Below are 13,770 nucleotides of genomic sequence, written 5' to 3'. Positions count from 1 at the left end.
ATTCAAAATGTTATTCATCATCACGAGAAGGTTCTCGTGTAGCGATCAAGAGTCGTTAGATGTAACGTATGTTGGCCTCCTACTAGTCGGATCGACAATATAGTCAAAACCGCCGGAAGCCCCTGGATATGGGCAGCGCAAAACCGGTCATCGTTGGAGGAGATCTATGCGTTGAAATGGGCGTCTATCGGCTAACATGATAGTGATTATTGGTCATCATAATCGTGATTTCAGGCGTAAGACATCCACTGCTATTATTGAAACGGAAGCTAATAATAACACGTTCACCGTACAAGGTGGACAGACGACTTAAGTGAGATCGTTGGAAGACGTTGGACGATTCTAACCGTTTGGAAAAATAAAGTATTTTTATTAAAAATGTATTATATACGAGTTTCCGAGTGTGTTTATTAATGAACATAAAATTTGCGTTTTGAAATGTTTGTTTTTGGGTCAGAATCAACGCAATGTTATTCGCAAAGCTTTCAATGTTGAATTGCAAATTTGAATTAACCCCCATAAATAAAATATTACCATTTAAACTACTGTCAAACAACTCAGCGCTACGATAAATAGAGTCAGCATTAAATCTGTGAAATAAATTTTACCTACAACACACATGAAATTAAAATGTTACATTCAATTAAATTATTTTGATTCATAGAATAATATTACATTTCATTTAATGAATCATCAATGTGATGAATAATAAACATAATTAAATACATAATATGTAATTTGAAGACTTGATTACAGGTACAAACAGCGTGCAAAGTTATAAACAACTTATGAACAATATTGCGACTTACATAACAATCCTAGATATTTCATGCTAAAATGTACAAAAAAGGGTGAAAAAAACACCAGAAAAACTTGAAAAATCAGAGACAAACACAACGGCAATAAATAATGACAATGTAATTTGCTAACCAAGACGAAACAGAAAATGAAATAATAAAAGAAAATATTTAATCATAATACATATATGTATACCAATATTATTATTTCTCTTACTAAAAAATCATGTATCAAAATAAATAATTACTTCATAGTTACAATAAAATTAACTAACATTAATCTACTGTTGATCTGATGTCTTCTAGAAAATGTATGTGATAAACATATTTAAAATGCTCGTAAAGAAAATATGCTTTAGTCGTCAATTTCTATAATGTAAGACGTCTGACCAATCGAGCGTAGCGAATGCTCGCATGAATTATTTCTCGCAGCTATTTATAAATAAATGCCGGTAATCTGTTCATACATAAATATACATCCAATACTGATATCCCACATGAAGCATATTCAAATAATAAGCAAAATCTTTTTTACAGGATTATCACATTAGATTCCGCTTTAATTCTATTTTAATATAAGCGTACACAAATATCCGTGGAGCGTAAATACGCTGAAAGCATGTGAAAATTGGGAAGAATAAGTATGGCGGCTACGTCACGCACAATTTTTTTTCATATTATGCATGTAAGAGCCCAATTTGATATAAACTAATGGCATCCTTCAAATTAAAGCTACGAGGGTTCCAGGCGCGCTCTGATTTGAATAGAGCCTACACTAACTCAGAAGGCTTTTGTTTTTTGCAATCACTTTATGCGCCCTTAAAAAATGTCAACTAAAAGGCATTGTTGTAAATTAATAAGAAAAGGTAAGTCCGACTTCGAGAAAGAGTTCATTCGCAGAATCCAAATCAGATGGTTCAGGACATTCGGGTAGCTCTGGAACATCTCTTAAAAAATACTAAAATATCTGAATACAAAGATCTTTGACTAGTGTATGTTGTCAGTGGTAAAATATAGATCTGAAATGTGGTCGCTTACGATGGGCATTTTATAAAGGCTCAAATTCATCCAGAGAGTGATAATGAGAACTGTGCTCGGAACTTCACCGCGATATCGAATCAGACATGAAGAGATCCGCTGAAGATGTATTGTCACTGACCTAAAAAGGATGCTGGTCTTATGTGGCAGTGAGTGAGACACAGCGGTCATTCAACCGAAGGCTGTTAGGACCGAAAGGTCGTCGAGCGATCTCTAGCCGGTAAATGCGGCGTGGATTAGCGGTGGCGAAGGTGGACCATGGTCATGTTCAAGTCATTACTGCTATTTTTAGGGAGTTTTTGCTTAATAGTGGGTATCTATTGGCTTAAATGATGATAATAAATAAGGATTTGTCCACAACGAATTTAGTCTATCTTATTGTCATTAATTAATTCGTTTGGCGTGTAAAGTATAAATGTAAGCTATTAAATATATCAGAAATAAATTCTTAAAAATTCTGTCGATGCGTAGTAGGTAATGTTTGGTACATTTCCTGCGACGTTAGATCTTCGCATACTAGAGCTTTGAAAATTCCACTTGAATAATTTCTATCCTGAATCCACTTCACTTCACGTAAATACGTTATTGATATTTTCTGCTGAAGCATTTAAATACTTCTCATAATACTACTTTATTTTTTTATTTACTTATCGCAAAAAATTTTATATTAAATTGAGAAATGATGATCCTTTTTTACGAATTCATCTCTTTATCAATTAGTGTAATACTAATGCTTTAAATTCATTGTTTATTCTTTGATATATAGACATAGGTTTAGCAGTGAACGTCCTAAAGCTGAAATGATGATGGGTATAATAATAGATCACCATTGAGAAAAGACGTAACGCCGAGGTAAAATTTTATTTTACATAATATTGCGCAATGTCACACAGTTATAGGGTAGGTCGTTACGTACTGCTTACCATGATATAATTGCAATGTTCTTCTCGTTATTTTATGGCAAAAACACCAAAGGATAAGCGATAGACATGGACATCATTACGAGTGACAAAGTAAAACTATATATGTACGATCGCTATCACGTGTGTGTAGAAAATAAACAGGAATATCATAATATGTTTCAAAATCGTAACATTTAATGTCAGATCCCTGGAACCTGAAAAAAGACATACAGATAATATTTTCACTACAGACAGTAAAAATAACTAGTATGTCTATTTAAATTGAGCAACGAAATACTGATAATAGCAGAAAAAGAATGAAGAATTAAGGTAAAAGATAAGGTATTTTGGACTGTGCAGGCCTATACCCAGTTTGAGGCTCCAATGACGGAGTTACACATAATATATCAATTATGTATAACTTTATTGAAACGATTACTTTTGATGTTAGAAATAAAAGCTTGGTATTATTGTTTATGATCCGAATACGTGAGCCCATATTTAAGCTAAAGAGACGTTTGTCTAGCAGTGGACGGCTTACGTCTGAAATGATGAGAATAATGAATAATAATGAAACTAAAAAGGTGGTCATCACCGAATATCAAACATAGTTGTTACAGGCATTCATATAAAAACCTTTCAATAATCCTTTAAATGAAAATATTAACATTAAAAACCGTTAATACTTACACTTATTTGTAATTCTACCAATATATAAAAAAATTGATCGAATATTAATAATACGTAATAATGGATAATATTTTGTAATAAAATAACGTTTGTTAATATTACATATTATATATTTCCTTGAGGAAAACTTAACAAAACAGAGCCTTATTCAGTTTGCGTCAGATTGATAAATGTGAGATTTTATTTTTTGATATGAGATCAAAATACTTTGCGGTAAGCATACAAATAAATGGGTAAATAAATAGTATGAAAACCTATATTTCCAAGAAATAAGAAAAACATAACTAATATATGATAAGTCTGATTATGAGCTTAATGGATTCGCTTTTATATTCTCGATTATAAAATGTTTATTATATATTTTCAACGTATTTATCAATATTAATCCGCATCCTATTAGTCATGTTTTAGGACAGAATTTTTAGAGAAATCAAAATATTCAGACGATTCTTAACAATCTTAATTATTTCTTCATAATATTTTCTTTATTACTAAAAGTCGTGTCCGTCTTGAAAAGTTATAACCAGTTCGATGAACTATTTCCATGCCATCCTATCTAAGAGCAGTTTTTGATCAAATTAGCAAAAATTGCCAATTTATTTTTCGCCGGTTGTCGCTGAAAAACATGAATATCGTTAATAATTCATTACAATAGATTATCAAAAAGTTCCGTAAAGTTGTGATAAATTTCTTACATACTTACCTATAACCAATTATACCATTACTATGACAACTGTATATCATTGTTATGATAACTACGATGTAGTATATATATATATATAAATATATATACTACAATATTATACACAATAATTGTACTTCACATTCCTGGCCAAATTTTCAAAATAACCATTTTGCAAAACCGTAAGTGTACTTCTTCATAATTGTCTAGAAAATTCGCCTCTATTATTAGCGTGTTTAGCTGTAAAACATTATTATAGAATTAATGATTTTTATGTTTTTCTAATACAAAAACAAATAAAGCCATTAAACAATTCTATTGTTGTTTATCTCATTGTTAAAATTGTAAATAGAACTAATGGCGCGTGTCTGTTTTGAAAAACGTCCAATACAAAATGGTCGACTAAAGTTCATAAACAATTGAGAAATTCGTAATAAGACCGTATACCAAAATAGTAAATTGCGTAACAATGCAGGTCTTTTTAATTTGGTTAATACATTCCATGGACTCTATTAGAAGGTTGTCATTACGTATTTAATAGAATATTTTAAAAAATTTCATTCAATAATACCATTTTATAAACCATTTAACATTTTTACTACAAATATTATCTTATAGAAAGAACATCTACGTAATCAAGCGGTAACTGTGGTAATTGATTTTAATAAAAAATTGGATTTCGTTTAAAAATGTATTTTAAGGACTTGCACACGCGGCACAACATTGTAATACATTTTTTCTCTATACTTTTTTTCTATTTTCTTTTTTTTCTCGAACCTTATACCACACATGGAAAAATAAGTAACAATTTTTGTCCCTCAAAGGTTTCCCACGAAATATGTGTTTGTTGAGTCAACCTGAAAACAACTACATGAGTTATACACGTATACACATACGTATGTTCATATCTCTTATGAGTTAATGTTTTTTGCTTTTTACATAACTGCGTGTTTTTGTTTTCAGATTTATTTACTAAAGAGAAGTATGTAACAAGCCTCTGAGCAAAAATTCAAGCTAATTATCAGGTTCCGAAGGATTTCCGAAAGTAGATACTTTATGTTGAGAGTACTTCCGAAAATCCTTCGTACTCTGTCCTAACAAACGTTTTATCAGAATATTTGATACCATTCTGATAAAAACTTTTATTTTCTTGTATTTATATAACTTTCGTACCTGTTGTTTACCATATTCAACAATTTGCAAACAGCTTGTAAATGAGTATTTAAATCACGTTTTACGTTCAACGCTACCTGAATCGCATTTCGTCAGTTACATTTAACGTTTTACACACACGAAAAAGTGTTTAAAACAACATATTATCTGTTTTTTAAAAACATTTTAAGTTTTTACAATATTATTTTAAGCTGTATATACCAACAAACAGCTGATATATGACCTAAACGTTTATCAAAATAAATAAAAGAATTTAATTTACAGTTTAATTAATATATTTAATGATATATATTTACACACATTTTTTGTTTATAAGTGCATATTTTTTTCGAATTACTACCTGTTTGTGTCCAAAGGGCGTAAAAAAGTTAATTTTGTCAATATTTTGAAACAATACTGGCCTTATATGACTGAAAATTGACGTAACAAGGTCTTCGTAATAGTTACATCAGAAGATGGGTAAGATTTATATACACGTTGTCATGTTACGTAATTGTCACCGCTGGCAGCTGGACTAACACGCTCATAATGTCCGAGGACATAACTGCGCAGCCAGCCGTCACACTGGCTGCTCGCTCGATTTATTTTATATTCTGTGCACTAAAAAATATTAAAAACATTTTGCGGGAAAATGCAGTTCCTCTATGTGTTTCTATTTTATCTGTGGACCTTTACTGTTGTTCATGGACAAGACTGCAGAGTTCCCGGGAAAAGGGTATTTTTGTTTTTGATTTTTTTTTTTAATTCAAACCACTGATGTTTGCATAATTTTACGATTTTTTTTTATTTCTTGACTTTTTTGGCTGTACTAAATTTTATTATGCTATATTATATTACACATTTATTTATGATATTATCTTTTTAATTGTATGCCATTTTTATAAACAATCAAATTTTACATATCAGCAGCATTATTGAGTAATCTAAAGAATGTACTAGAAGGAAATCACTAAAACAAATAGTAGGATTCTACAAAACATACGAACAAACAGTAGGTACCAGTAATAAATAGTTATTCTTAGTGACCATAATTACAGAACAATAGTTTATAAGTGATAAATTTGTCCTAGATCCTTGCATTTTCGCAGTCTTATAGATGATCTAGACTTGTAGAGAAATCGTAAGAGAATATATTACAGACATATATACTATACTATACTAATTTACATACATATATTACTTATTATCTATCCACTACTTCCACTTAATATATAATATATATATCTTTAACCTTCCTAACAAGATATTTCCCGGATAATATTATAATCTAGCATCTCACGGAAGTCTGAAAAACCAGGGTTGTATAAGTAGTCATAAAGCTGAAATACCGCTTTCTTCGCACTATATTGTAAATTTTAAATTTTCTCTGGGATAAAAACTTTTATTTCAATAACATACTTTACTAGTAATGATGAATTCGTAAATATATATTTATTTATACCAAGGTCCTTATTAGTTGACAGATTTGTATATAGCAAAATAAAAACATTAATAGAAAAACTACGCCATTTACGAAATACACATCATTATCAAGTATTACTTTTGTCTGAACTAATATTGTCACTTCTTTTGAAAACTGCGCCTTTTTCAGCATCATCTACTATTAATATTCTCGTACATACACTGCCAGTCGCACTGGTAGACTTAGTTACCTTAGTTTAATAAAAAAATAAACAAAACGTATTTCAGATTGATCTCTTTATTCTTCGAATTAATGTCTTTATATAAATATGACGTATAAAAACAGGTTTTCTATAATATATATTCCTGGACTTGAGAAATAATGTGATTATTTTTTCATTGTAATGCTTTATGATACACAATTTTTATTTGATTACATCCAAGGGGTGATAGCCTTTTTGACTTTTTATGGTTTTGATTGACGAGAAATTTTTGACAAATGGAAACAGAATTTATCATACTCTATTTAAGAAAAGAAGTGTTATTTTTACTATTTTTCTACTATTTCTACCCATCAGAACTTTCCTCGAGCCTGAACATAAATACAAGAAAGATAATTGGTGGTATTGGTCTAGCCGATTTAAATGTTGCGCTTTTTTACCAACTTTGAGGTATACAGTGCGATTCATTGTAGGAGTAAAAGATTTAAAGGTTTTTAATGACAAACTACACACAACAATTATCTTATTTATACTGTTAACTACTGGCCTTCAAATAAAGTTTTGTTTCATCTCATGTTACGTGCTTATTAAAATTGATTATAAAAATCCTTTATGTATTTACCTATCAAATATCGTAGCTGTTTGTAATATCAACCTAGATTGATTAAGAACAATCCAACTAATTCATTTAGTTTACAATTACTGAAACCTTCAACCTTCTCTACCCGCATACGTATCTTAATTTGCTACCATGATAATACAGTTACATTTATTGTCAATTTCGGCTACGGCGTCATATATGCAGATAACCCGCAGTAACTAAATGTATGTAAAAATATATCATTTGATACGACAAATTGAAATCGAACAGAGCTGCTATTTATTATAGAACGCTGCTAAGCCAGATAAAGATGAAGCTTGAATTGATTAACTCCATTGGAGACGATTCCGTTCACCGGTTGAAATTGTCGACTTTTTTGTAGTCCAAGTATTCCTGAGACTCAATTTCTTTTTCTAAAGATACATTGAGATAAATATAAAAGTAAATAAATGAAGAGACTAAATTGTTTAAATCTAATACTTACTTGATGCTACTGAGGTTTTCTTTGCAATATGCCATTTCTGAAGTGGCAGGGGGCGGAGCACATAGCTCGTGCAACTGATGGCCGTTGGGACCAATAGGTTCTCGAGTGGCGACCACGAGTTGGTAGGCGCAGCGTGGGTAAGCCCCACTTTAGGTGGACCGAACACATCATCGTTAAGGTTGCGGGACGTCGTTGAATGCTGGAAGGACAAGACCACTCATCATGTCTGATATGGGGCGGCCTTGCAATGGGCCTCAAAAGAAGAAATAGAAAAAAATCCTTCGGTTATCGTCTTCAACGCTTAGAAAGAGTACCAGGACCTATTAATTAAAGCAGTGATGCATTTAAATGCTGCTCTAAGCAACGCCCGGGCGAAAAGCCGGCCCTACTCCAATACCCAAGTAATAGATGAAGAAAGCTCGCAACCATTAAGACCCTCGAATCCAACGCCTACTTTTTAAGTACTACCTACTTTTTGACCTTAATGTAAAAAACGCTAAAGTGAATTTTAAAACGGTTTCGTATTTTAAAATCCTGTTTTTTACAGTATTGTAATGTACGGGTTATACAACGAACGTCTTGCTTGTCTTAAAAAAGAGAGAGAATATTTATTATTCTTACATTAAATTCTGACGTCAGATGTTAATTGTGTATGTCAGAAAAACAGCGGCTGTCATGTCGACATCCTTAATATGCTTAATGTTAAGTAAAAGATTTAGCTATACTGCGTAGTAAGCGACCGCTTAGAAGACTTTGCTAATGAAACTGATTCAATCTCTGCTTAAATATGTGGTGATACATTAAAATTAGCTATATTTAAACTATAAATTATTCTATTGTAACATATTAGTGTATTATCCATTTAATATATATTTCGCCTATTACGAGGAATCGTTGGATCTGAGTAGCGCACGACAGGCGCAGGATTTTTTGGAGGTCTAGGCCTGACAGTGGACGTCAATCAGCTGACATGATGACTATAATGATCCTCCTATTAATCTATGCCTTAATTATTATTGTATATTACTTCCAGTGCTCAGATCACGAACAGTGCTGCGGTGGGTGTTGCTTTGGAGGCCTGTGTATTGACAGTAAGTTTTTCAAATATTTTATAAGCCATACTGCGTATAATTGACTTAAATTGATGATGGTAATTTAATTTACCGTTAACAACAATGAGAATTTAATGTGAGATATCAAACCTAAAAAATTATACCCTTTAAAGAAAACTACATAAATAAACTTTACCCGGTAAAAATGTACAATCGCAAATTAAAAGCACAAATACTAGTTTTAATTAAAAATTAAAAAGTAAAATATTTTTTAAAATCAAATTAGTTACTTGCTAAAACTTTACGACTTTGTAAAGATGATAGACGCAGGACGCATACTGCTTCCTGCCGGTCTTAAGGAAAATATATGGGGGAGACCAATGTATAGCAATAGACGTTCCACTGCTGAAATGATGATAATGATGTACTATTTGAAATACCTAAAAGTATGTTAACATACATCTATGATATAAATAATAATATTCATAGCCATATTTCTTAGTTACCACCACAAGATAAGATATCTTCTCCGTCACAAGAAATATGGAGAATTATTATATATATATATATATATATATATATATATATATATATATATATATATATATATGCATATGTATTTATATATATATATATACATGTGTGTGTGTATTAATAGTGTTATCTTGAACTATATTTACTAAACTTTATTGATGTTAAGTTTGCCTTCTAATTATTTATACGATCAGCTTACAGATCATGCTTGACACCGTACGACGTGTGCAAAGACTACCCTTGCAGAGGTGAAGAAAACTGTTTCGTTTACCAACCCCCAGAATGCCGTGGATGCGAGCCTCTGCCGCTATGTAGACTAGACGAACCTTCGTAAAAACTACGATTTGGTACTAAAATATACTATTTCATCTCACAGATTGATACATATCTATCGACAAATATATTCTTTTATAAACTTAGCAGAATATAATAAATAATTAACAGGATATATTAGAATTCATGAGATGTTCAGAAGAGACTACGAACGTGAAAGAAAAGCCAAGATAAGATTTCATCACGACAATCACAAGTAACAGAAAGTAAATAAGTACAAGTTGTCTTATTTTGGTAATAATATAAACATATTAACTGAATTACCGAGAGCTTCGTTTTAATATTTTACGACCACATGCATATTGTAAACTTAAACTAGAAAATTCTATTAATTTATGTGATCGATTTATAAAACGTAATAGATGTTTCGTATTTACTAAGTATTCAAACAATAATTATAATTCGCAAAAAAATTCTCTTTACAAAGTGTTACATATAATTTTTAATTTAGATTCTGACGTACTTCACCGAATATTCTTATTTCAAAAACTGTTTTATTCATAAATCTTATAATGAAAAGGTTGATGTTAAAATTGGAATCATGAAGAACACGTTCTCGGAATAATGTAGAAATCTATAATATTAAAAAGTCTTATGAAATGGAAATATACCTTAAATCAGTTTTCCGAATTATTACTATACATGTACAATTATGACAATATTAATAATATTTTTCTTTTCTTTACCTAGCCAACCAAAGATTATTCAGTGTCATTACGACTTAAGGTATTTTAAGAATCTTGGTAATAATTATAACCTATTACAGTAAATTATTGTACAATTCTATGGAAAATTGACGCCATGTAAGGAACCGTCCTAGAAATTAACGTAAGTTGGGCATAATATTTGGAAACCTAGTTATAGGTGTTAAGACATTACATGTTACTTATTTATAAAAACATATTAAATAAATAAATAAAACAATGGAATTTTTTTGTTTTTTTTTATAACTTTATTTTCTATTAAAGACGAGATAGTGAATATAAGCCAGATGCTCTAACCACTAAACCACAAGTTCGTCGCATAATACTATTTAAAGAAAAACATACAAAACCCAAGCCACTATTAGAGAAGTAAGATCTTTTAAGATTTATTGGGCATTAAAAGGGTACACTCCGCACTATATATATTCCCAATTTTACGTCCTCATGTTCCCCGAAATTTACTGGCTAAGGGTTCTCTAGTTAATTGAACCCTTATGAAAGTGAACTTGATTTTAAGTGATTATAGAACTTTTTTATTCGGATATATTTTATGAAAATATACATAATTTAGAACATACATCTGTATGTGAACTCATATAAGATTAAAGCATCGAGTCATCTGATGAGTAAATTTATTAAACAAAGAGAATATTATTTTAGGATCGGAAACTAAATCTTGGGGCCTTTATATGTAAGTTCCTGTGAATCCTTAAGACAAATATTTATCTCTGGCCAGCCGACATTTCTCATCTCAGTGGTGGATAAAATGACACTTCAATTATTCAATCAATAACGCAATCAAATATTGTTTTAAAATAAAAAATACAGTGTCTTCGAAAGTTCTTAGTAGAATAATTTGCGTTTTAAATCGTTATAATTAATTAAAATGACAAAAAGAATGAGAGGCATATTAACCTGGTGGTAGCTAACTTAATCACGCTATGCACATAATGAAGGATCATTTTCTTGCTTTTAACCATCGTCACTTAGAAACGTTACTTAGTTAGTTTCCTCGTCATTCCACTTGTAACGAAAACCTTTAAACTGAAACACCATAACCATTAGTCAATATTGCTTAGCAACAGTAATAAAAGACCTCATACCATTTCTGAGACCTTTTATTTTTTTAGAGAATGTCTATGGAGTTATTTTTATTTAATTTATTATTAGTCGTACGCTGTTGTATCGGTGCAAGGAATAGTCGCCACCGTTTGCTCCATCAGTAAAATCTCTTGAACTCTCTTTAAATAAAAAAGCTGCGTTCGCCAAACGCGTGCCAGGCATAGCCAGAAATGGCACATACCTCCCCCACTTCTACCTCCCTCATTTCTAGAGAGGTTTATGTCTAGTAATGGAGGTCCTATATATTGTCTGCAATGATGATGACGACGAAAGCCATCAAAGTAATCTGATGTCTATACGAAATCATTTTCAGAAAGTACGTTGTTAAGCTGTCCATTCAAACGTTAATATACTCCATTTTCGTACATTTTCTAGACTATTGTCATGCTAATTCAGGTCGAGGATAAACTGATCTGACTTCTAAGTCACTAGGGTCTATGGTCATAAAGTTTATACACCGAAAAGCATTTCTATGTTGCTTAATGTAAGTGACAAATTACTCGCTGCCCTGAGTGTTACTCAAATTACTGGCTATTAAACGGGTTCTACTATATATTACGTATTATTTACTTCACTTTGTTTAAGTGTGTGTTTGTTCTTATATAATTAGATTGAAAAATGTGAAAACTAATCTTCGTAGGTTACCGAAAGAATTTCACAATGCTAGTCCATTAAATATTCAGAAAAAATTGTATATAGTATTCATAAATTTGCTTAGCTTTTAATGAATTAGGAAAAAAATCTTAGTAGGATTTTCTTCAAACGATTTTTCCTTAACATATAATTATGTACAGCATTCTCGTGTTATCTTTATAGAGAACTTAAAATGTAATATTAATATAAAATCTGGAATAAGAAATAGTTACCATTATTTCTATTTGATTAAGAAATTTAAATCAACCAAGATCCAATATCCTATTGGAAGATATCCTTAGATACCAGTTCGGTGGAAACTTTAATAACAAAAGCTTATCTAAGATTAAATACCTGTTCCAGCGCTTAGAGGCTCTTCGTTTGAAAAGTTTTACAACAGTTTCACCGATAAGAAATATCTAATGAACGAGCAAAGTAAACAATTTTAAAAAATTTATGAAATTTAAAAAAAATTATTAGACTTGTTAATGTCTTTAATTTATATTTTTCTTGCCCATGATAGCTTTGGTGTAGTGTATCTATATAATGTGTATAGTAATGTATGTATTTGCATGTACGTACACCCTAAACTGCCCCTTCTTCACGTGTCTCATCTCCATCCAAAGGTTGTCTGGTTGAGATCGCCTTGAGCAATAAGACTGCCTATTGTACCTTTGTATGAATTCTTGCTTTTTTCTTTTTTCTAGTTATTGTCTAAGGTGTACAAAAAAGTGTATATTAATTAATATATTTATGCATATGTATGTATATATATACATATATATATATATATTTATATAATATATAAATAATAATTTCTTTGTTAATTTTACATTAGTAGCTACGTCTTTATTCTTCATCTTTGTATACAAAAATTTCCATGTATGTACTGACTTACAAAGCCTAGGACGTCTATTAACGAAATGGACCATGGTTGCACAGACTTATTAAGACTAGGGGCCACTCGGGAAAATCATGAACTGATGGCGGACCGGCTGCCAGAAATATAGGTAATTAAAGAATTGATAATAATTTATTAAAATTGAAAAAGAATTTATTAATTTGAAGCGTGGCACTGCATAGTGCTTACAATCTTTTTTATATTTGGCTCAAATTTACTTGTAGCAACACGTAAAACTGCTTCCAAACTTTGATTTGCAAGGCGGTTTCTATTTTTTGTTTTATTATTATTTAGTATTGAAAAATTTGTTCACATATATTGGTAGAACCAAATAAGCTGGCACATTTCAGAGCGTTTATGCGCAACCCTTCGTACATATTTTTATCAATGCAGCGGTAAAAATTCAGCAAGTCTCCTTCGTTGAATTTGTTGCGTAAATCTTGGTCGTTTTCAATGTCGATAATTTTTAATTGCTGAATATGTTCAACAGAGGTTTCACTTT

The 13,770-nt window shown here is 30.8% G+C and overlaps 1 long non-coding RNA gene across 1 annotated transcript; it reads left to right on the top strand.

Moving 5' to 3' along the window:
- The first annotated feature begins 5,655 nt into the window (after positions 1-5,655).
- On the top strand, positions 5,656-10,197 carry LOC137919472 (uncharacterized). The gene is made up of 3 exons (XR_011106734.1): positions 5,656-5,997; positions 9,023-9,080; positions 9,770-10,197. It is a non-coding gene; the product is annotated as an uncharacterized lncRNA (long non-coding RNA).
- Positions 10,198-13,770: the final 3,573 nt, after the last annotated feature.

This window comes from Battus philenor, unplaced genomic scaffold (assembly GCF_028537555.1).
Source record: "Battus philenor isolate CCGP_79_NKW_IND1 unplaced genomic scaffold, ilBatPhil1.0.hap1 SCAF_16, whole genome shotgun sequence".
Classification (NCBI taxonomy): Eukaryota; Metazoa; Arthropoda; class Insecta; order Lepidoptera; family Papilionidae; genus Battus; species Battus philenor.
This window is presented reverse-complemented; position numbering and strand designations above follow the sequence as displayed.